Here is a 22154-nt window from a genome sequence, read left to right as displayed (position 1 = left end):
ATAACCAACTCCTGGAGTTCCCTCAAACTCACGTCCATCGAGTCGGTGATGCCATCCAGCCATCTCATCCTCCGTCGTCCCCTTCTCCTCCTGCCCCCAATCTCTCCCAGCATCAGAGTCTTTTCCAATGAGTCAACTCTTCGCGTGAGGTGGCCAAAGTACTGGAGTTTCAGCTTTAGCATCATTCCTTCCAAAGAAACCCCAGGGCTGATCTCCTTCAGTATGGACTGGTTGGATCTCCTTGCAGTCCAAGGGACTCTCAAGAGTCTTCTCCAAAACCACAGTTCAAAGGCATCAATTCTTTGGCGCTCAGCTTTCTTCACAGTCCAACTCTCACATCCATACATGACTACTGGAAAAACCATAGCCTTGACTAGACGGACCTTTGTTGGCAAAGTAATGTCTCTGCTTTTGAATATGCTGTCTAGGTTGGTCCTAACTTTCCTTCCAAGGGGTAAGAGTCTTTTAATTTCATGGTTGCAATCACCATCTGCAGTGATTTTGGAGCTCCGAAAAATAAAGTGTGACACTGTTTCCATTGTTTACCCATCTATTTCCCATGAAGGGATTGGACCAGATGCCATGATCTTCATTTTCTGAATGTTGAGCTTTAAGCCAACTTTTTCACTGTCTTTCACTTTCATCAAGAGGTTTTTTAGTTCCTCTTCACTTTCTGCCATAAGGGTGGTATTATCTGCATATCTGAGGTTATTGATATTTCTCCAGGCAATTTTGATTCCAGCTTGTGCTTCTTCCAGCCCAGCGTTTCTCATGATGTACTCTGCATATAAGTTAAATAAGCAGGGTGACAATATACAGCCTTGACGTACTCCTTTTCCTGTTTGGAACCAGTCTGTTGTTCCATGTCCAGTTCTAACTGTTGCTTCCTGACCTGCATATAGGTTTCTTAGTTCTAACCATGCACAATTTTCCACAGAGTTTTTAATCACTTTCCATAACAGCCACCTATAAGTCAAACCTACTTTCTTTTCCCTTTATAAAATGTAATTTTGTTTTTTATATCTTCTTTATTAAAAACATACATCCTACTTCCTTATTAGATTAGCAAACAAACATTAATACTAGATATTTAATATTGAATGTTTCCCAGTTTACATGAACCTGAAATTTATTTAGGTTAATTTTTCTTGTATTTAGAATTGTTTGATTTCTAAGCGCTTACTTTTTTTAGGCCAATTAAATTAGAATTCATTTACAACTTCAACAATATTATTAAAAAAAAAAAGATATACACTGAGACATACATAAATACAGACAGACAGAGATCTTATAGTTTTCTGTTTGAGATTTAAAATACCTCTTTGACCCCCCCCCTTTTTTTTCTTTGCTTGAGGTTCTAATTTGCCCAAGACTGATGTCTCAGGCAAAGTTGGATGTGTGTTTCAAGGACATGGAAAGGGTTAACTTCAAGGTTTTCCCTAGGCAGGCCTTTCAACGAGCCAGTTTTTAATTGCATATACAAGAAGAATTAGTTTTGCAGTTTCCAAAAAGAAAAAAAGTTTCACTCCATTCAATCAGCAGTTATGCAGTCACAATCATTTGGAGTCTATCACGCCTCCCTTCTCCCAAGTCCTCAGGTTTCCTTAACTGTTGCTCCCTTCCTGGGAGCTCCAAGGAGGTGATCAGTCTCCTCTTCTACCCACTGGGGTAGGCCTGACTGGGGACTGGCCTCGGGGCCTTAGCTGATCCTGTGGCCATTCCTGGTGAGTTGGTCCGTCCCTCCAACGAGCCCAGTCAGGGCTCGATTGTCCAGAGAGTCGGGACACCAGTCCGAAAGAGAACTCAGAATCCTGTCCGGTGGTGTCCTGCTCGTTTACCCCAGGGTTCCTTCGCTCCAGCCTAGCCAAGCCACCAGTCCAAAGGCTCAAGGGGCGGGCACGATTGGAATCTCTCTGGGGCCTCCAGAAATGTTGCACAAACCAGTATTCCAGAAACCAAGCACCACGCTTGGAGAGTTGGAGAACTCAGGTTTATTATTCTGGCGGACCCTCCAAGCTCTGAGCCCCAAAAGAGTTTTTGTACATGGACAGGTGTGATTAAGTGGGTTTGTGGGTTTGCATGGGCTAGGCAACTGCAAAGAGCAGGACAGGGGTGAGTGAGATAAGCTCCAGTTCCTAGTATTGTGAGCCCCCACTTTCTGAGAACTACATGATCCAGACTTTGCAAGGAGCAAGCTGAGTTACAGAGGCAGAAGGAATAGGAGGTTATATAAAATTCTAACTTTTCCTCTTCACCCCCACTTCTTGCTTGTAGGAAAAAGATTTTAGCCTCCTAGACCTTCCCTGTGTTCCAAAGGGCAGATTCAAATAGTTACTCATTAGAGGAGTGAAGGTAAGCAGAAACAAAGGAGAAGCAGTCAAGAGACAATGATACGGCCATCCCCATTCCTCCTGAGGCTCTTCTTTGGTAATACGGCCTCCCACGTGGGTGAAGGGTGATAACTTCAGGCTGAGAACAGGTCTGTGGGCCCCTGACTGGTTAGAGCCAGGAGGTTGATGATTGAGATTGTTGGAACAGCACCCTGTTTCTTCCTCACCCCCAGCCAATCAGAGGAAGGTTACATACCCTGCAGCTGCTGCTAAGTCGCTTCAGTTGTGTTCGACTCTGTGCGACCCCATGGACAGCAGCCCACCAGGCTCCTCTGTCCACGGAATTCTCCAGGCAAGAGTACTGGAGTGGGTTGCCATTTCCTTCTCCACATACCCTGCAGACCTGTCCCCAAATTTTGCCTATAAAAACTGTTCCCTCCAAACCATTGAAGAGTTCAGGGTTTTTTGAGCATTGGCAGCCCCAGACTTAACAATAAAGGATGCATTTTCCTTCACCATAGCCCAGTGTCAGTAGATTGGCACAGATGCGTGGACCCGAGTTTGGTTCTGTAACATCCTTAGATGCTTCTGGTCACTTTGAGGATTGTCCTCTGGGCTAAATTGGAGCCATTAGCAAAGGGCCCAGTGTTTGATGGTAGATGTGATTTTGGAACATGGTGGAAGTCAGCCTTACACGGAAGCTTGACCGTGCTCCTTGTTAATACTGTTGAGGGTGAGGTGGGATGGGGAGGTTAAAAATAGAGTGTGATGTAAGAAACATACACCAGATCTCTTGGTGGACTCACACAAAGAGTTTTTTTTTCCTCCTGTTTTTGGTTGTGAAATTTGACCTGTATTGAAAGCAGATGGGGAAAAAAAGATGTTTAATGGCATTGACCACATAGGAATCAGATTTCCCTTCTGGACCTCTGTGGATGGCCCCTCCTATCCCCCAACTCCCCTCTCCCACCAAACAGGGTTGAGGGAAAGCAGTAGAGTGTGAAAAGGCACACTCTGACACAGTGAAGTTCAGAGCGAACGCTCAGCCTTCCTCTCATTGTTGACCCTTAGAAAAGTCACTTGTTTCCCTGTGGCCCAGCTTGTTTAGTTAAGGAGGAGGGTGGGACTTGGGACTAGCTGAGTTTTTTCCTTACGGGCTGGTAATGTGGCTCTAAAGTCTGTTCTTGGTCAAATAAGTTTGGGAAATGCTGAATACTCTTGTCCCTTGTACCTGTCTTTAAATATTCATGGTAAGCATTGCCATCTTACGAGCTATGAGGAGGAAGAAGCCCAGGAATGCAGCATTTTGTCTAACTTTGTTTCTGACCACATTTCTCACAATTTTTTGGATCACAGAATCTACCCCACCTTCACAACATAGTAACTGCCCCCAGAGCTGGTGTTTCTAGCAGAATAGATACAATCTCAAGTTTCAGCTTTACAATGGATGCATTGTTTCCAAAATAGTTTTTTACTATATTTTTTTTGCCAAGCCTATAATTTCCCCCAGAAGGCTCAGCAAATAACCTTTGTGTGAATTCTTTGAGATTAGGGAGATGCATTTTCCTCAGAACCTATATAATAGGCTTTGTATAATAGCTTTTTGTGTAATATAGTGTTTTGTATAATAGCTCCTATGGAGTTAAATTAAGTATATTTAGGTATTTGTTAATAAACTTCAAATACAGTTTCTTATTTGGGGGCCTCTGAAAAAAGTTACAAGTTTCCCTGATGGCCCAGCGGATAAAGAATCCACTTGCAAGGTAGGAGACACAGGCAACGCAGATTCGATCCCTGGGATAGATATAAGTTAAAGATTTGAACAGTGTCCAGGTGAGGAAATATAAGCAATAATAATAAACTGCTAATGTTCATTGAAGGTTCATTATATATCAAGTATCAGTTCAGTCAGTTCAGTTCAGTCGCTCAGTTGTGTTCTACTCTTTGCAACCCCATGGACTGCAGCATGCCAGGCCTCCCTATCCATCACCAACTCCCGGAGTTTACTCAAATTTATGTCCATTGAGTCGATGATGCCATCCAACCAATTCTATTGTCCCCTTCTCCTCCCGCCTTCAATCTTTCCTAGCATCAGAGTCTTTTCAAATGAGTCAGTTCTTCACATCAGGTGGCCAAAGTATTGGAATTTCAGCTTCAACATCAGTCGTTCCAATCAGGACTGATTTCCTTTAAGATGGACTGGTTTGATCTCCTTGCAGTCCAAGGGACTCTTAAGAGTCTTCTCCAACACCACAGTTCAAAAGCATCAATTCTTTGGTGCTCAGCTTTCTGTATAGTCCAACTCTCACATCCATACATGACTACTGGAAAAACCATAGATTGACTAGACAGACCTTTGTAGGCAAAATAATGTCTCTGCTTTTTAATATGCTGTCTAGGTTTGTCATAACTTTTCTTCCAAGGATTAAGTGTCTTTTAATTTCATGGCTGCAGTCACCATCTGCAGTGATTTTGGAGCTCCCCAAAATAAAGTCTGTCATTGTTTCCACTTTTTCCCCATCTATTTCCCATGAAGTGATGGGACCAGATGCCATGATTTTGTTTTCTGAATGTTGAGCTTTAAGCTAACTTTTTCCCTCTCCTCTTTCACTTTCATCAAGAGCCTTTTTAGTTCTCTTCACTTTCTGTCATAAGGGTGGTGTCATCTGCATATCTGAGGTTATTGATATTTCTGGCAATCTTGATTCCAGCTTGTGCTTCATCCAGCCCAGCGTTTCTCATGATGTACTCTGCATATAAGTTTAATAATCAGGGTGACCATATACAGCCTTGAGATACTTCTTTTCCTATCTGGAACCAGTCTGTTGTTCCATGTCCAGTTCTAACTGTTGCTTCCTGACCTGCATACAGATTTCTCAAGAGGCAGGTCAGGTGGTCTGGTATTCCCAGCTCTTGAAGAATTTTCCACAGTTTGTGGTGATCCACACAGTCAAAGGCTTTGGCATAGTCAATAAAGCAGAAATAGATGTTTTTCTTGAACTCTCTTGCTTTTTTGATGATCCAGCGGATGTTGGCAATTTGATCTCTGGTTCCTCTACCTTTTCTAAAACCAGTTTGAACACCTGGAAGTTCACGGTTCACATATTGTTGAAGCCTGGCTTGGGGAATTTTGAGCATGACTTGTATCAAGTATAGTTTAAGCATATTACCAGTTGGCTCACTTACTGTCTTTAAAAACTAATGTATGTAGGATCCTTAACCCAATTAAATTGCTTAAAATTATTATTATTTTAACCAGTGAAGGAGCTGAAACTTGGAGCAGTTAAGGGCTTAAGAAAGTCTGAGTTGGTAGATGACTGTGTCCAGTTTTTGAACTGGATAGTCTGGCTCTAGAGTAGAAATCATTGCTACCAGACTCTTTCTCTCACATGTAGACATACTCATATGGAGCCACTAGCAACAAAAGAAATACAAAATGAAGCCTCTCTGCTGTATCATTTTAAAAGTTGGAATAGGTCAAAAATAATTACACAGTATATGAATATGTACTACATAATTTAGATAAGTATAGAGTCAATATAGAGAAAATGATACTCAGATATTAGGGTACTCAGTTTAAGTAAATACTATAGTCTATTTGAAAGAGCATCAAGAGCCATAGAAATTGATAAATTTTGATCTAAGAGTCCTCCTGGAATTCCAAGGAAAAGCTAAGAGAAAACAAAGATATAAGTATATTCGTACATGTCCATAGTTCATCTTTGAATCATCTCAAACACTATTTTTTCTGTCATTACATACAGAATTCCTTCACTCTTGGGCAATAATTTCAAATTCAACAACTGGACCTAAATGTCATTTGGATAAAATGATAGATAAAGGTTGCCCATCAAGTTTATGAAGCTTCTTAAAGGGAATGTTGACTCAGCTCACATATGTGTATCTGAGGGTTGAAGAAGTTGTTCTGTTGTACCTTTGGTCTGAAGTCTTTAGGAGGAGATTGTGTCATAGTTACTCCTGAGGGAAGACTTGGAAGGTTCTGGGGCTCCTTGTAAGGTGAGGAGGTAGGGCAAGGTATGATTCAAAGCTGTTAGTAACTGGATCCAGTGTGGTTCTTGGCTAGAAAGTCAGACTGTTCTGCTCCCTCTCCTCTCTCCCCAGAGTCAGTTGTGGGTTGAGCCCCACCTCACCTCTGCTGGTTAGCTGGAGCAGATCACCAGCAGATGGTCATCAGAGCAGTGAATGCCTCAGTTTCCTTAACTGTTAAAGAGAACATGTATGTAAAAAGAACTTGCCTAACATTTCCTTCAATTTTTTAAAATGTCCTTAATTCTGCAATAACTTCATTTGTATGAGCATCATCCACTTAATATGAGTCCTTAAGGAAATTACTGCAGTCCATGGGGTTGCAAAGAGTCAGACATGACTCGGTGACTGAGCAACAACAAAGGAAATTACAAAAAAGAAACCACCATAGTAATGAACACATAGTGTACAAATGCATCAAATGCCTGTCATTTTCAAAGCTGTCAATGTGGGCAGAAAAATAAGATCTCAGACTTGTGGAAATACATTCTAATTAAGATTTTGTCTTGCAGTGGGACTTCCCTACCATTCTGTGCTCTCTTGACCCTCAACTCAGTCAAAACTCAGCCTTCTCACACCTGGTCCTGTCCATCATCCATCTGCTGAAGAACAGCAGAATGCTGTATCACTCAGGTATAGGTTCCCCTCACTGAACTCATCTGCTCTTGTGCACAGGCGAGGAGACTGAAGTGCAGAAAGGTTAAGAAAGGTAGGTCAATCCTGAAGATAGGATGGGAGCCACCCAGCATGAGGCCAGTCCTTTGGGGTTTGTTGTAGATGTTCAGTTTGTGAGATCCAACACAGAGTGCTTTGAATTCATATTACACTCACAGGCTATAATTTGGAGCATTTAAGTACTGTACTTTAGATTCTTTATCTGGAAAAGACTGAGGTAGAAGGCCCAGTTAACAAGAAGCATCCAAGATACCACCCTACCTTTTTTGGAGTGGAAGGGAGTGGATTTTGCAATATGTAGACTTGTTTTGTTCATTCTTTGAGTCCTTACTGGTTGCATTAGCCTATGCAAGGCCCATGGGGCAGTGTGAGTAGGGTGTTGGGGGGGATGGTGGTGTGGTGGTGGAGGGGTGGGAATGAAGGGTGAGGCTAGATTACTGATTACTAGGAGCTGACCGAGCAGGTGCCTGGATCAGTTCAGAGATGGGGATCTGTGGAATTAAGTGACCAAGGATGGTGATAACCCTTGTTTATTGACAAACTGATGCATACTAATTACCATGTTAGTTGCTTTATAGGTTGTTTTTGTTTTTTGAATCACCACCAGCCAAATAGGGGATTATAAGCTTCATTTTTCAGATGAGGAAACTAAGGCTCAGAGAAGTTAGGTGGCTTACTGAAGCCACTCATTAGGACTTGGCATAGTTAGCATTTATTCTCAATTGTGTTTGACTTCACCCTGCTGTTTCCATCTGTGGCTTCCTATAGTGAATGATATTGGATTTCGAAGAAGGGGGCAATCACTGTGGTTCAGAGAAGGGACCGTGTGCAACAGGTGGAGCTGGATTTTAACATGTTGAAGGAAACTGGGAAGAGAGAGCACTTCTTATTCCTGCTGATGGTTGTTTATTTTTCTGTATGGACTCAGAATATTTGCTCTGACGATTTTGCTTAGCAAGCTGAAAATCCAGACAGGTGGTATGATCTGGAAATTTGGGAATTCTTCTAAAAGCAAGACAGAATCTAGTATTTTAGAATTAGAATTTTTGGAACCCAGCAAGTGTTTAAACCCGAGAGTATTTAAAATTAAGATTTCAAAAAATTCGGGACCTGTGGGGCTTCATGATGATTGGGTGGGACAGAAACCAGAGCCACTCACTGGTAAGATGTTTCTGCTTAAGAATTGTTCTTGCTGGGCGACCTTGCCAGGTGTGTACACTCTGTGTGCTGATTTTTTCATCTTTAAAATTATTTAGTAAGAGTGGGGAAAATGAACCTTAAGATACCTTTGAAATCTAAAATTTTGTTTCTATGAAACTATGCTCTATTCAGTGCTCTCTTCAGTATTATAAACCACCTACTATTCATTTTTTAAAAAAGGAAAGAAAAAAAAGTTTATTACTCTTCAGTCTGGAATTTTGAAGTGAACAATGAGACCTTTTATACTTATTTTGGCATGTAGTGGTAAGGAGGTTGAAGATTCCTTCAGAAAACAAACTGTGTGTGTGTGTATGTCTGTGCATAAATAGATGTATCTCTATTTAACTCTGATGAGGTCCACCTCTGTGAACGAACTTAGTGCCTTAGAGGATAGGTTTTTTGCATTTCACATTTAGCTGTTACTTGTACTTGAAGGAAATTGGGCTAATACTCTAGCCTCGAATGCAATAGGAAACACACTGGTCTTTGAGAGACAGCCAGACAGATGATCTTTGTTCTTTATCTCCAAATTTTCATGGCATGAGACTTGAAAAGGTCTGTCTTTGTGTGTTCAAACCACCTGGGGACACTCCTGCCTATACTCCTAACAAATTTCTCTTAATTTAAAAAGCCTCCTCTAAGTAACATTTTTGCCTAAATGTACACACCTACTGCAAAGGTGTCAAGGTACAAGCCAGTGGCATCTTTTTAAAAATCATAACAGAGCTTAAAAAAAATAACCGTCAAGTATAAAACTGTGTCACTAATGGAGTCGGGGAAAATTTGGTGGCGTTAAGTGTATTCAGAGTGTTGTACACCCATCTGCATTGTCCATTTCTAGAACTTCTCATCATCCTAAACAGAAACTCTGTACTCACTAAACAATAACTTCTCCTTTCCCCCTCCCACTGCTGTAGTAACCTCTATTTTACTTTCCACATCTATGAATTTAATTACTCTAGGTACTCCTTCTAAGTGGAAGTATATAGTATTGTGTTTTTGTGACTGGCTTATTCACTTAACAAAGATGAATGTAGCATGTGTCAGATTTTGATTCCTTCTGAAGGGTGAAGAATATTCCACTCTCTGTGTGTGTATATATATAAACATCTATTCATTGTTGTGGTTCACTATAACTGAGAAACAGACCTCGTGTCATACTAGAATTTAAAAGGACATCCCTAGGGTTAAGGAACCTGAGTGGTAAACAGCCAGTATTTCTTACCTTCCTCCTCTTGTTAAAGCTGCTTCTGTTACACATCACTATCTCGTCTTCCTTTCCGGCTTCCTTTGCTTCAGGCTTTCACTCCGTCAGCAAAATTTTCTCTCCTTTTTCCTAGTACCTAAATCCTACCCATTTTCAGGATTCAGGTGGGTTGTAATTGAGGAAGCCTCTGTGGATCCTTTCTTTTCCTCTAGGAGGACTTAAAGCTTTCCTCTCTGAAATAGTGCAGACTGGGGTGTATTTCATGGGTCCTGCCAAGCCTGTGTGCAGAAATGGTAGGTTTTAGTTCTTATTTTAGGCCATCAGCTGCCTAGCCTCAGGGGAGAAAATGATGACAATTGAGAACAATGAATACTATTTCCAGGCATGAATGAAATGCAAAAGTTAGTTATTTAAATGACATTTTGTCCTATAGTAGTATAATGAATAAATGGAAAAAATTTTCTGTAAAACTTTTCATGTTATTGATTCAGGCACACGTGCTCTGTCGCTCAGTCGTGTCCAACACTTTTGTGACCCTATGGGCTGTAGCCTACCAGGCTCCTCTGTCCATGTATTTCCAGGCAAGAATACTGGAGTGGGTTGCCATTTCATACTTCTAATTCAGGCATGGAGAACCTTTTATTTATTTTTCTTCTGTAAATGACCACATGGATGAAACCTTCATCTCATTTAAATTAGGGACAGGTCATTGAGACTTCCATTAATTATATTTACTATGTACTTCACAATTTTATATAATTATTAAATATGTTTTGATGTGAGATTAAACAGTTAATGAAGATGTAAAAAGGCAAAAATGTTTTAATAATTATTTTATTTACCAAGACTTGAGAATATTAATTTATACTAGTTATGTTTAAAAACTCATTGACTATCATTATAGCTCTTATTTTATCACCACCTTTAAGACTAGAAAAATGTAGCCTTTATGTTAATCAAAGTTTATAAATGCACATTGTTTGAAAAAGCAGATATATCCACAAGAGTGTAACATCAAAGCTCTTAGACCTATCAAAAGGCTTAGATTTTACCCTATTTGAAAGCTAGCAGATCTGTCAGTTTTCATGGATGCTTGCAGAAGACCTAAGATTCCTGGGCCAAACACAAGGCATAGTTTAGTACCTATAGCAATAACAGAGCAGAGTATTGTTATTTTTCATGTAGGTTCTTAAGTCCTAGTTCCCACAGGGCAGTATGAACATAGCTAGATGATAATCTGCACAGAGAGTGGGTTGCATTACAGGGAAGGAACCCTGAGCTTAGGGAACCTGTATCTTTTATGGTGGGCCATTGAACGTGCTTCCCCTTTGCTCCCAGAGGTATTGCATTTATTATCCCAACAGTAAGCAATGGCACCCCACTCCAGTACTCTTGCCTGGAGAATCCCATGGATGGAGAAGCCTGGTGAGCTGCAGTCCATGGGGTTGCGAAGAGTCGGACACGACTGAGCGACTTCCCTTTCACTTTTCACTTTCCTGCATTGGAGAAGGAAATGGCAACCCACTCCAGTGTTCTTGCCTGGAGAATCCCAGGGACGGGGGAGCCTGGTGGGCTGCCGTCTATGAGGTCTCACAGAGTCAGACATGACTGAAGTGACTTAGCAGCAGCAGCAAGCACACTGGCCCTTTGCTAGTGAGGGAAGCACTGTCTGTTTTTCAAGGCTATTCACTGCACAAATAGCCTTAAAAAAAAAATAGTCCAGAATGAAAAGGCAGTTAGTACCTCACCTGCAAGATGTGCAGAAGTATGAGGGACCCATGGACAGTTGTCTCTTAACAAAAAGTTGTAGTTATGAAAAATAATCCTTTCTCAGTGCCCCCAAAACTTCCTACTCCCTAGAATCCCAGTGTCCAATAAAAATAGGATGTGAGCCACGTGTAATTTTTTCTTTCTTTCTCTCTTTTTAATACATCACTTTTTTTTTTCTTGCCCTCATGGCTTGCAGGATCTTAGTTTCCCAACCAGGGATTGAACCCATGCTCCCTGCAGTGAAAGTACAGAATCCTAAACACTGGATTGCCAGGGAATTTCCCCAAATAGTTTTGATTTGAGTTTAGTTGAATTCAAGGATGCAGAACTGACAGATACAGAGTCCATAAATGTGGAGTGCCAGCTGCATAATATAAACTTGGGGGGCTAGATTGTGTAGGTTTGAATGTTAGCTATTCCACTTACTAGCTTTGTGACTGATACTGTGATTTATAATCAATGTATATTTGTTTTTCTGGTCCATTTCTGGCACAGAGCTCCTGTAAAACCCTTGCAATGTCCTAAGTGATGAGAGCAACAAAAATTGTCTATTCTGTGGTTGAGGTGACCCTTGGATCCCACCTGAAGATGGGGGCTGGTTGCAGGAGGACCAACCAAGTGATTAGAGGGTGGGAACTTTCAGTCCCACCCCCTACATCCCTACCGCTCATCTCTGGGGAGGAGAGAGGGTCTGGAGGTTGGGTAATGGCCAGTGATTTAATCAATCACGTTCATGTAATGAGACTTCCATAGAAACCCAGGACAGCTTGGTGCGAGTGTGGAGATTTGCAGAATGGGGCTCTCAGAGCATGGAAGCTCTGCATCTTTTTCCCATTCCATGCCCTGTGCATCTCTTCCATCCGGATGTTCACCTGTATCCTTTATCATATCTTTTTATAATAAACCAGTAATCTACTTAGTAAAATGTTTCTTTGAGTTCTGTGAGATGCTCTAGCAAATTAATTGAACCTGAGGAAGGGATTGTGGAAATTTCTGATTTTATAGTCTGAAGGTCAGACTTGGCGAGACTGAACTCTTAAACCATGAAATTGACACTGTCTCTGGTTAGATCTTGTCAGAATTCAGCTGACTTGTAAGACACCTGGTTGGTGTCTAGAGAATTACTTGTTGGTATATTCTCCTCCAGTGGAATTTGGATAAGAACTCCTTTAGTGACCTTGGTAGTTATTGTCTTCTGTTTAGAGTTATCCTAAAGATCTTTTTTTTTTTTATTTTATTTTTAAACTTTACAATATTGTATTGGTTTTGCCAAATATCAAAATGAATCCGCCACAGGTATACATGTGTTCCCCATCCTGAAGCCTCCTCCCTCCTCCCTCACCATACCATCCCTCTGGGTCGTCCCAGTGCACCAGCCCCAAGCATCCAGTATTGTGCATCGAACCTGGACTGGTGACTCATTTCATATATGATATTATATGTATATCCTGAAGATCTTAAGAGTTGTTTAGGTAAATCCTTTAGATGAGCTCCTTGCACATATTAAGCATTCCAAAATAGTGGTACTGTTTTTATAATTACTGATGGGCTTTGTCTTTTGGTGGTGTGCTTCTTGCAGTAGCCTGCTGAGAAAAGTTACATGCAACTGTATGAAAATGCCTTTATTCCCCAGCAGGTTATATAGAATTCTAGGTTGAAATTGTATTGGTTTCTGCCTTATATTAACATGAATCAGCCATAGGTATACATGTCACCTCCCTCTTGAACTTCCCTCCCACATCCCATTCCTTTTCACCCCTCTTGCCTTCATTATCTTCTTTCTCAGTGGAATGCCTGTTATTTGAATGTTGGATCTTCTGTATCAATTTTCTCATTTTCCTATTTTCCATTTATTTATCTTTCTGCTCTATTGTCTTGGGGCTTTCCTTAACTTTAATTTCTGATTCTTCAATTTAATTTTTAATTTTAGCTATCATACTTTTGATTCTGAGGGCTCATTTTTATTCTCTGTTCCGTTTTCATAGTCTCTTGTTCTGGTTTCATGATTGTAATAGTTTGTCTTATGTGTTTGCTGATAAAAACTCTAGGATTTTTTCATCATTGCAGTTGTCATCTCTTGATCTTAATTTCTCCATGTGACAGAATATTTAATGGGTACAAATTCCTCCCATTGCAGTATCCGTGCCCCCTTGCAGTGTGATTTTGCATCCCTTCCCATCCAGAAGTAAACCTTATTTCCTCTGGAATCATGGCAGGCCTGGTGACTTTCTCTAATGGAATATAACAGATGTGATGTTGTGTATATTCTGCTGCTTAGCCCTTATGAGGCTTTGGAGCTGCTGGGCTCTTTTGGTATGCTGCCCTGTGGCTGCCAGATAAGGAATCTCATCCAGCCTATACATGATGAGAGGCACCCCAGCTAACATTGAGTACTGCATGCAGATGTGAACGAGCTGTATGGAACCCTCCAATCTGGACAGTCCTCTATCTGCATGCAACTGCCTAGGTGAGCCCAGGTAACACCAGAAGGATTGCCCGACCAATTCCAAAAGTAGTGAGAAATAATAAGTTGTTTTTATTTTCTGTCACTAAGGATTGTGGTTGATTATATGGAAATAGTTAACCTGATAACCTCCTCTGTTTGTTTCTGATCTCTTTTGTGTCATGAGCTTTTCTTGGATATCAAGTAGTTTTCTGTTCTCTGAGGCTGAATGAGCTATGTATACCGGCCTGCCGGTATTCTGGAAATGAGGACTTTTGACTTAATTCCCTCGTTTTCCGGTTGGTACTCCTGCCCTCAGTTGTGCCTTGTGCCCTCCAGGTCAAATATTTTATTTCATGTTTTCCGAAGTTTTCTGGTGGGGTCAGGAAGGGTGTTTACTGGATTATGAAGAATAGAGGGAGGGGTCTGGGAGTCTTAAGAGTCTTTTAAGTAGATTTCCACTCAGTGGAGTTTTATTCCACTTCGTCCTGCTTCCAGAGGAGTTTGTGTTGCCAACTCTGGAGTGTTTGGAGGGGAGGAATCAGTGGCTGGTAGTGGGAGGGGAGGGCTGGGGGGACTGTGCTGTAGACTGAGTTGCTGCTCAGCTTTCTCTGCTGCCTGCTTCAAGGGGTCAGCTTTCTGATATCTCCCAAGTCAGCTGTCACTCAGTCCCTCTTGCAAAATTTTGGTGCCATTTCTTCAATTTTTTGAGGGGTTTAGTCATTTACTGGGGCTTCCCTGGTAGCTCAGATGATAAAGAATCTGCCTTAATTTTGGAGACCTGGGTTCAATGCCTGGGTTGGGAAGATCCCCTAGAATAGGAAATGGCAACCCACTCCAGTATTCTTGCCTGGAGAATTCCATGGACAGAGGAGCCTGGTGGGCTACAGACCATGGGGTCGCAAAGAGTTGGGCACTACTGAGCAACTAACACACATACACAATCATTTATCATCATTTCATCTTTAAACAGTATGTTCTTTAGGTTGTACTCTCTAAGACAGGATAGTCCTTGCAGCAAGTGTAGAGAACTGGAGACAGAACTCTTCTCTGATATTCCAAAGGGAGAAAGGATAGGTGTTTAATTTCTAGCAGAGGAACTAGTTCACTTGAGAGAGAATTTATTCATTCAACAAACATAACTTTGTGATTCTCTGTGCCACCTTCTGTGCCTGATTCTAGGACATGAGGCTCTGAAGAAGGGAGACATGGGCCCTCTTTCCGCTTCCTCACATCATCTGGTTTTAATTCGTGTAGAAAGCACCCTTTCCAAGATGCATAGGAAATGTGGTCCAGTCTTATAGAAGGTCCCCTAGTGCCCTTGTTTCCTTAGCTGGATCCTGAGAAAACTCTAGGATGGATTCTACGAGACAACAGCCTGAACTGTAGAGCTTGGAGATGAGGTCCAGGGACCCAGAGAGCTTCTCCTGGTCAATTTGGAGGGGCAGGCACTGTGGGGTCTCAGGAATTCGTTTTAACATGAACTCTCAAGAGAAGCTAGGGAGCTCACCGCAGTGAGTCACAGACAACAGCTAGATAGCGGAGACCACCCTCCAGGAAGGGCACAGCTGGCAAGAGATAGAGATCAGGTACTCCCAGGTGATTCGAGAGCATGGGGGTGCAGGGGGCAGAAAGAACTGCAGTTGGCAAACCCTCTGCCTTGGGATCTTACCTGCTTCCCTCTCCTTCCCTTGGCCATGCTTCAGGGTTGCATTTAGGCACCCTGGCTTGAGTCCCAATCCTCTGAGATCTTACATGACCTTGGCATCAATCACAGTAGTGGGTATTTTGCTCCTGTCACAGCCTCCAGAGACCACAAGAACAATGGTCCTTGGAGCATCTGCGAAATTGAGCTCCAGAGGAGTATTCAGTGGAGCTCGAGGGTGACAACCTAGACTGAAAGCTTCCTGCTGCAGAAGGATCATGGACCTTCATGCAGAAGGATCAGGTCATGGACCCTGATGTATCCATCCAGCTATGCGTTTATGCAGACACACACATGTGTGGACACACACATGTGTGTGTACTTCTTTTGTGAAATATTTCCACTACTGAAAAAAATGGTACAATAGGCAACAGGCAGAATTATTCTTATCTATAATAGTTTTATTTGGACTTAAACCAGAATTAACTGTGGTGGAAATTGTTGAAAAAAGAGTTTACCTTTTAAAATTCTGTTCCTTTCTTTCATTATAGTTGACAGTTATGTCTGTCAGCTTTAACCTTCAAAAAGGTTAACAAAGCTAACCAATGCAGAGCTCTTTTTATCTTTTTATTTTTTCTCACTTTTTTGAACTTAATATTAAAAAGTATTTGGCTGCACTGGGTCTTAGTTGTGGCACGCAGGAATCTTTGTGGCGGCATGCAGGATCTAGTTCCTGATGAGCAATTGAACCCCGGGGCACCCCACCCCCAGTGTTGACAGCATGGAGTCATAGCCACTGAACTACCGGGGAAGTCCCTAATTTAATTTTTTAATTGAAATATAGTTGATGCGTGATATTATATAAGTTATAGTTGTGCAATATAGTGATCCACAATTTTTAAAGGTTATGCTCTATTTAGAGTTATTATAAGATATTGGCTATATGCCCTGTGTTGTACAGTGTATCCTTGTAGCTTACTTTTTACCTAATCGTTTGTACTTCTTAATCCCTTGGGGCTTCCCAAATGGCTCAGTGATAAAAAATCTGTCAAGCAGGAGCTGCAGGAATGTGGGTTCAATCCTTAGGTTGGGAAGATACCGTGGAGGAGGAAATGGCAACCCACTCCAGTATTGAGGGGAGAATCCCATGGACAGAGGAACATCGTGGGCTACAGTCCGTGGGATCACAGAGAGTCAGACATGACTGAATGAGCTTGCATGCATCTCTTAATCCTTACTCCTATAATGGCTCTCCCCTCTTCCCACTGCTGCTGCTGCTAAGTCGCTTCAGTCATGTCCGACTCCGTGCGGCCCCATAGACAGCAGCCCACCAGGCCCCCCCGTCCCTGGAAGTCTCCTGGCAAGAACACTGGAGTGGGTTGCCATTTCCTTCTCCAATGCATGAAAGTGAAAAGTGAAAGTGAAGTCACTCAGTCGTGGCCGACTCTTCGAGACCCCATGGACTGCAGCCTACCAGGCTCATGGGATTTTCCAGGCAAGAGTACTGGAGTGGGGTGCCATTGCCTTTCTCTACCTCTTCCCACTGGTAACCACTTATTTGTTGTCTGTATTTGTGAGTTTCTTTTTTGTTATATTCACTAGTTTGTTGCATTTTTTAGATTCCACATATAAGTGATGTCAGTATTTGTCTGTCTTCAACTTATTTCACTTAGCATGATGGCATCCAAGCCCATCCATGTTGTTGCTGATGGCAGGGTTTCATTCGTTTTTTATGGCTGAGAAATACACACACAAATGCACCCCCACATCTTTATTATCTGTTGATGGACACCATCTCTGACTAGGAGTCACAGGTGTAATTAGAGGCTGAACAAGAAGATTCTGATCATTCTTAAAGGCGTGTATGTATGTATGTGAATTGTCATGTAAATATGATAAATCCTTTTGCTTCCAAGTTCTGAATATGTTATCATATTAATGTATAGTGAAACATTTCTTATTCCCTTTTCCCTCCCTCTTCCTGCTTTGCCTTTCTTTTTATTATTAAAAAGAAATTAAGACTATATCCTGAGCCACATTTAGCTCACTTTGTTACACATTTTTTTCATTATCTTCTCTCTTTTTTAGTTTATACATCTGAACCGTTTTGTTTTCTTTTTGGCTGTTCTAGGCCTCCATTGCTGTGAGCGGGCTTTCTCTAGTTGTGGCAAGCAGAGGCTACTGTTGTGGGGTGCGGGCTTCTCATTGCAGTGGCTTCTCTGTTGTGGAGCACAGGCTTCGGTAGTTGCGGCGTGCAGGCTCAGTTGCTCCGAGGCATGTGGAATTTCCCAGACCGGGGATTGAACACCCGTGTCCCCTACATTGGCAGGCGGGTTCTTATTCATTGCACCACAAGAGAAGTCCTTGTTGTCTTATTTATATGGTGATAGTTCTCTAAATTAAACTAATGTGTGATTGAGATGAATATCATCATTTAGAATTGGGTTCATTTTAAAATACAGAGGCATGTGCTAGTGATATCTAGTAGATTTTGATTTTTAAGTGCCACTCTAGCACTTCTTTTTCTTTTACATTGTGAAATCTTCTAATGTTTCTTACTTATTCCAATTATTCCGGTCTAGATTTGATGCTCAGTGAGTTGTGGACTTCTCTTACGTGCATCTCCTTATCTGTTTATCACTGTGTAAACAAGCTTGCACTGGGTGGTACCCTTTCTCTCTACTTTATGTTTTTGATTAGCTCCTTACCATTTTGACATGTTGAAGACAAAGAGCACTTGGGAGAAGAATAAAGTTAGAAGGAGGAGGCCTTTGCTTGGAACAGCAGTGTAATTCTAAACACACAGCTGTGGCCAGTTATGTAATGCTGGGCAAAGTACACAACCCCTGTGTTTCAGCACCCATCTCTCCCATTGCTCTGTGCTCCTAATATTGTTTTATTGAATCTCAAGTGAAAAACAGCATTTACATTATTAAGACTGGTGCTTTTCCGAGCCAACCCATGGACTGCATTGTGATATTTTTTTTCATCATTGTGTGATTCTACTTTCTTTGGGGTCAATAATAATTATCTCCCTAACCCCCTTTGTTTGCTTTGTTTTCAAAATAGTTATTACAGATTCACCCCCAAACTCTGCCAGTTGTTCAAATGGGCTTTCAGTATGCTTATTGCCATCAGTTATTCCATTTCCTTTTCTTTCCATTCAACATCTCTCCCACGGCCGTATGTGCGGGGTTTGTCTGTTGGCCTGTTACACACACAGCCTAAGGTTCCTTTACTATCATCCCGGTGGTATTTCCTTTCCTTCCTTCTGGTGTTGTGATACAGTTTCTGATTCTTATGTTGTCTTCCTTCTTGGCTTACAATGTAGTTTTGATGGAGCTCAGCAAAGTTCATTGCAGCTTTCTGGAAAAGGATGCAGAAGGGTAAGTATTTTGAAGCTTTTCCTCTCTTAATATGTAAAATGTTTTTATTTTACCCTTAATTTACATGATAGTTCATCTAGTTCTAAGAATTCTCATCTAGAATTTAATTTCTTTTAGCACTTTGGAGGCATTACTCCATTATCATCTGGCTTTTTTGTTTGGCTTTTATGAAATATGAAGACATTCTGCTTCTGAATCTTTTTCATGTGGTTTATCTCCATTCCCCCACCCCAGAAACCTACATGATACTCTTTTTCCCCAGTGTTCTGACATTTAGTGTTTAATAAGTATATCTTGAAAGTGAAAGTCGCTTAGTCATGTCTGACTCTTTGTGACTCCATGGACTATTCAGAATTCTCTAGGTCAGAATACTGGAGTGGATAGCCTATCCCTTCTCCAGTGGATCTTCCCGACCCTGGAATTGAACTGGGGTCTCCTGCATTGCAGGTGGATTCTTTACCAATGAGCTGTCAGGGAAGCCCTGAACTATGAGTTCAGTTCAGTCGCTCAGTTGTGTCTGACTCTTTGAGACCCCATGGATTGCAGCACGCCAGGCTTCCCTGTCCATCACCAACTCCTGGAGCTTACTCAGACTCATGCCCATCGAGTCAGTGATGCCATCCAACTATCTCATCCTCTGTTGTCCCCTTCTTCATCCTCTATCTTTCCCAATATCAGGGTCTTTTCCGATGAGTCAGTTCTTCGCATCAGGTGGCCAGAGTAATGGAGCTTCAGCTTCAGCATCAGTCCTACCAATGAATATTCAGGGTTGATTTCCTTTAGGATTGACTGGTTTAATCTCCTTGCAGTACTCTTAAGAGTACTTAAGTACTTCTCCAACACCATAGTTTGAAAGCGTCAGTTCTTTGGCTCAACCTTCTTTATGGTCCAACTCTAACATGTTGGACCATACTGTACATGGCTGCTGGAAAAACCATAGCCTTGACTAGACGGACCTTTGTTGGCAAAGTAATGTCTCTGCTTTTTAATATGCTGTCTAGGTTGGTCATAGCTTTTCTTTAACGAGCAAGTGTCTTTTAATTTCATGGCTGCAGTCACTATCTGCAGTGATTTTAGAGCCCAAGAAAATAGTCTCTCACTGTTTTCATTGTTTTCCCATCTATTTGCCATGAAGTGATAGGACTGGATGCCATGATCTTAGTTTTTTGAATGTTGTTTTAAGCCAGCTTTTTCACTGTCCTCTTTCACCTTCATCAAGAGGTTCTTTACTTCCTCTTCACGTTCTGCCATAAGGGTGGTGTCATCTGCACATCTGAGGTTATTTGGTATTTCTCTCGGCAATCTTGATTCCAGCTTGTGCTTCATCCAGCCCGGCATTTCTCATGATGTACTCTGCATAGAAGTTAACTAAGCAGGCTGACCATATACAGTCTTGACGTAGTAGTAGTAATGTCAGTTGCTCATTACTGACTGACTCTTTGCAACCCCTTGGACTGTAGCCCACCAGGCTCCTCTCTCCATGGGAATCTCCAGGCAAGAATACTGGGGTAGATTGTCATTCCCTTCTCCAGAGGATCTTCCTAACCCAGGAATCAAACCCAGGTCTCCTGCATTGCAGTCAGATTCTTTACCATCTGAGGTACAGGGAAGTCAAACCAGTTGTTGTTCCATGTCCGGTTCTAACTGTTGCTTCTTGATCTGCATACAGATTTCTTAGGAGGCAGATAAGGTGGTCTGGCATTCCCATCTCTTTAAGAATTTTCCATGATTTGTTGTGATCCTCACAGTCAAAGCGTAGTTAATGAAGCAGAAGTAGATATTTTCCTGGAATTCTCTTGCTTTTTCTGTGATCCAGAAGATGTTGGCAATTTGATCTCTAGTTCCTCTGCCTTTTCTAAATCCAGCTTGAACATCTGGAAGTTCTTGGTTCATATATTATTGAAGCCTAACTTGGAGATTTTGAGCATGACCTTGATAGCATGTGAAATGAGTGCAATTGTGCAGTAGTTTGAACATTCTTTGGCATTGCCCTTTTTTGGAACTGGAATGAAAATTGACCTTTTCCAGTTCTGTGGCCATGTTGAGTTCTCCAAATTTGGTGCAGCACTTTAATAGAATCATCTTTTAGGATTTGAAATAGCTCAACTAGAATTCCATCACCCCTGCTAGCTTTGTTTGTAGTGATGCTTTCTAAGGCCCACTGGACTTCGCACTCCAGGATGTCTGGCTCTAGGCAAGTGATCACACCATCAGGGTTATCCAGATCATTAAGCTCTCTTTTTGTATAGTTCTTCTGTGTATTCTTGCCACATCTTCTTAACATCTTCTGCTTCTTTTAGGTCCATACCATTTCTGTCCTTTATTGTGCTCATCTTTGCGTGAAATGTTTCCTTGGTATCTCTAATTTTCTTGAAGAGATCTCTAGTCTTTCCCATTCTATTGTTTTCCTTTATTTCTTTGCATTGTTCACTTAGGAAGGTTTTCTTAAGTTTCCTTACTTTGCGATTCTTTGGAACTCTGCCTTCAGATGGGTGTATCTTTCCATTTCTCCTTTGCCTTTCACTTCTCTTCTTTTCTCAGCTATTTGTAAGGTCTCCTCAGACAACTATTTTGCCTTTTTTGCATTTCTTTTTCTTGTGGATAGTTTTGATCACTACCTCCTGTACAGTGTCATGAACCTCTGTCCATAATTCTTCAGGCTTTGAGATCTAATCCCTTTATCTCTTTGTCACTTCCACTGTATAATCATAAGGGATTTGATTTAAGTCATATCTGAATGACCTAGTGGTTTTCTCTACTTTCTTCAATTTAAAGTCTGAATTTTACAATGAGGAGTTCATGATCTGAGCCATAGTTCACTCCTGGTCTTGTTTTTGCTGACCGTTTAGAGCTTCTCCATCTTCAACTACAAAGAATATGATCAGTCTGATTTCAGTATTGACCATCAGGTGATGTCCATGTATAGAGTCTTCTCTTGTGTTGTTGTAAGAGGGTGTTTGCTATGACCACTGCAATCTCTTGGTAAAATTCTCTTAGCCTTTGTCCTGCTTCATTTTGTACTCCAAGTCCAAACTTCCCTGTTACTCCAGGTATCTCTTGACTTCTTTTGCATTCCAGTCCCCTATGATGAAAAGGACATCATTTTTTGGTGTTAGTTCTAGAAGGTTTTGTAGGTCATCATAGAACTGTTTAGCTTCTTCAGCATTAGTGATTGGGGCATAATAGTTGGGGATGTCTTAATGGTTAAGATGCTTAAGTATTTTAACCGTATCTCTCAATGTTTGCTTTCCATTAAAGATTTGGAGTGGGGTAATAGACAAGACAGTTGAAAGAAGATGAGATAAGCAGCTAATTCAGCTGTAGGATTGTCTTCACTGGGCCAGTGAGCACTGGAAATTCTCACAGCAGGCATAGAGTATGTTGACTACTTTTCCAATCATATAGGACTATTAAGCTGTTCCTTGGCACACATTTTGGGAAATGCTACCAG

At 41.5% G+C, this 22154-nt stretch overlaps 1 protein-coding gene across 7 annotated transcripts in view; it reads left to right on the top strand.

Annotated features, from left to right (window-relative positions):
- GCNT1 (glucosaminyl (N-acetyl) transferase 1) overlaps positions 1 to 22154 on the top strand; it is a 46025-nt gene that overhangs the window by 17793 nt on the left and 6078 nt on the right. For 3 of the 7 annotated variants that reach the window (XM_070375744.1, XM_070375749.1, XM_070375750.1), the window contains exon 3: positions 6890 to 7086. The exons of 1 other annotated variant lie outside the window; for it this stretch is intronic. The gene's annotated coding sequence lies outside the window, so the exon portion shown is untranslated. Of the gene's footprint in view, positions 1 to 6889; positions 7087 to 18648; positions 18704 to 22154 lie in introns of all 7 variants that reach the window. 3 more of the 7 variants (XM_070375747.1, XM_070375748.1, XM_070375746.1) reach the window with 3 other exon arrangements.

This window comes from Bos mutus, chromosome 8 (assembly GCF_027580195.1).
Source record: "Bos mutus isolate GX-2022 chromosome 8, NWIPB_WYAK_1.1, whole genome shotgun sequence".
Lineage (NCBI taxonomy): Eukaryota > Metazoa > Chordata > Mammalia > Artiodactyla > Bovidae > Bos > Bos mutus.
Note: the sequence above shows the minus strand (reverse complement) of the source record. Positions and strands in the feature narration are given on the sequence as shown.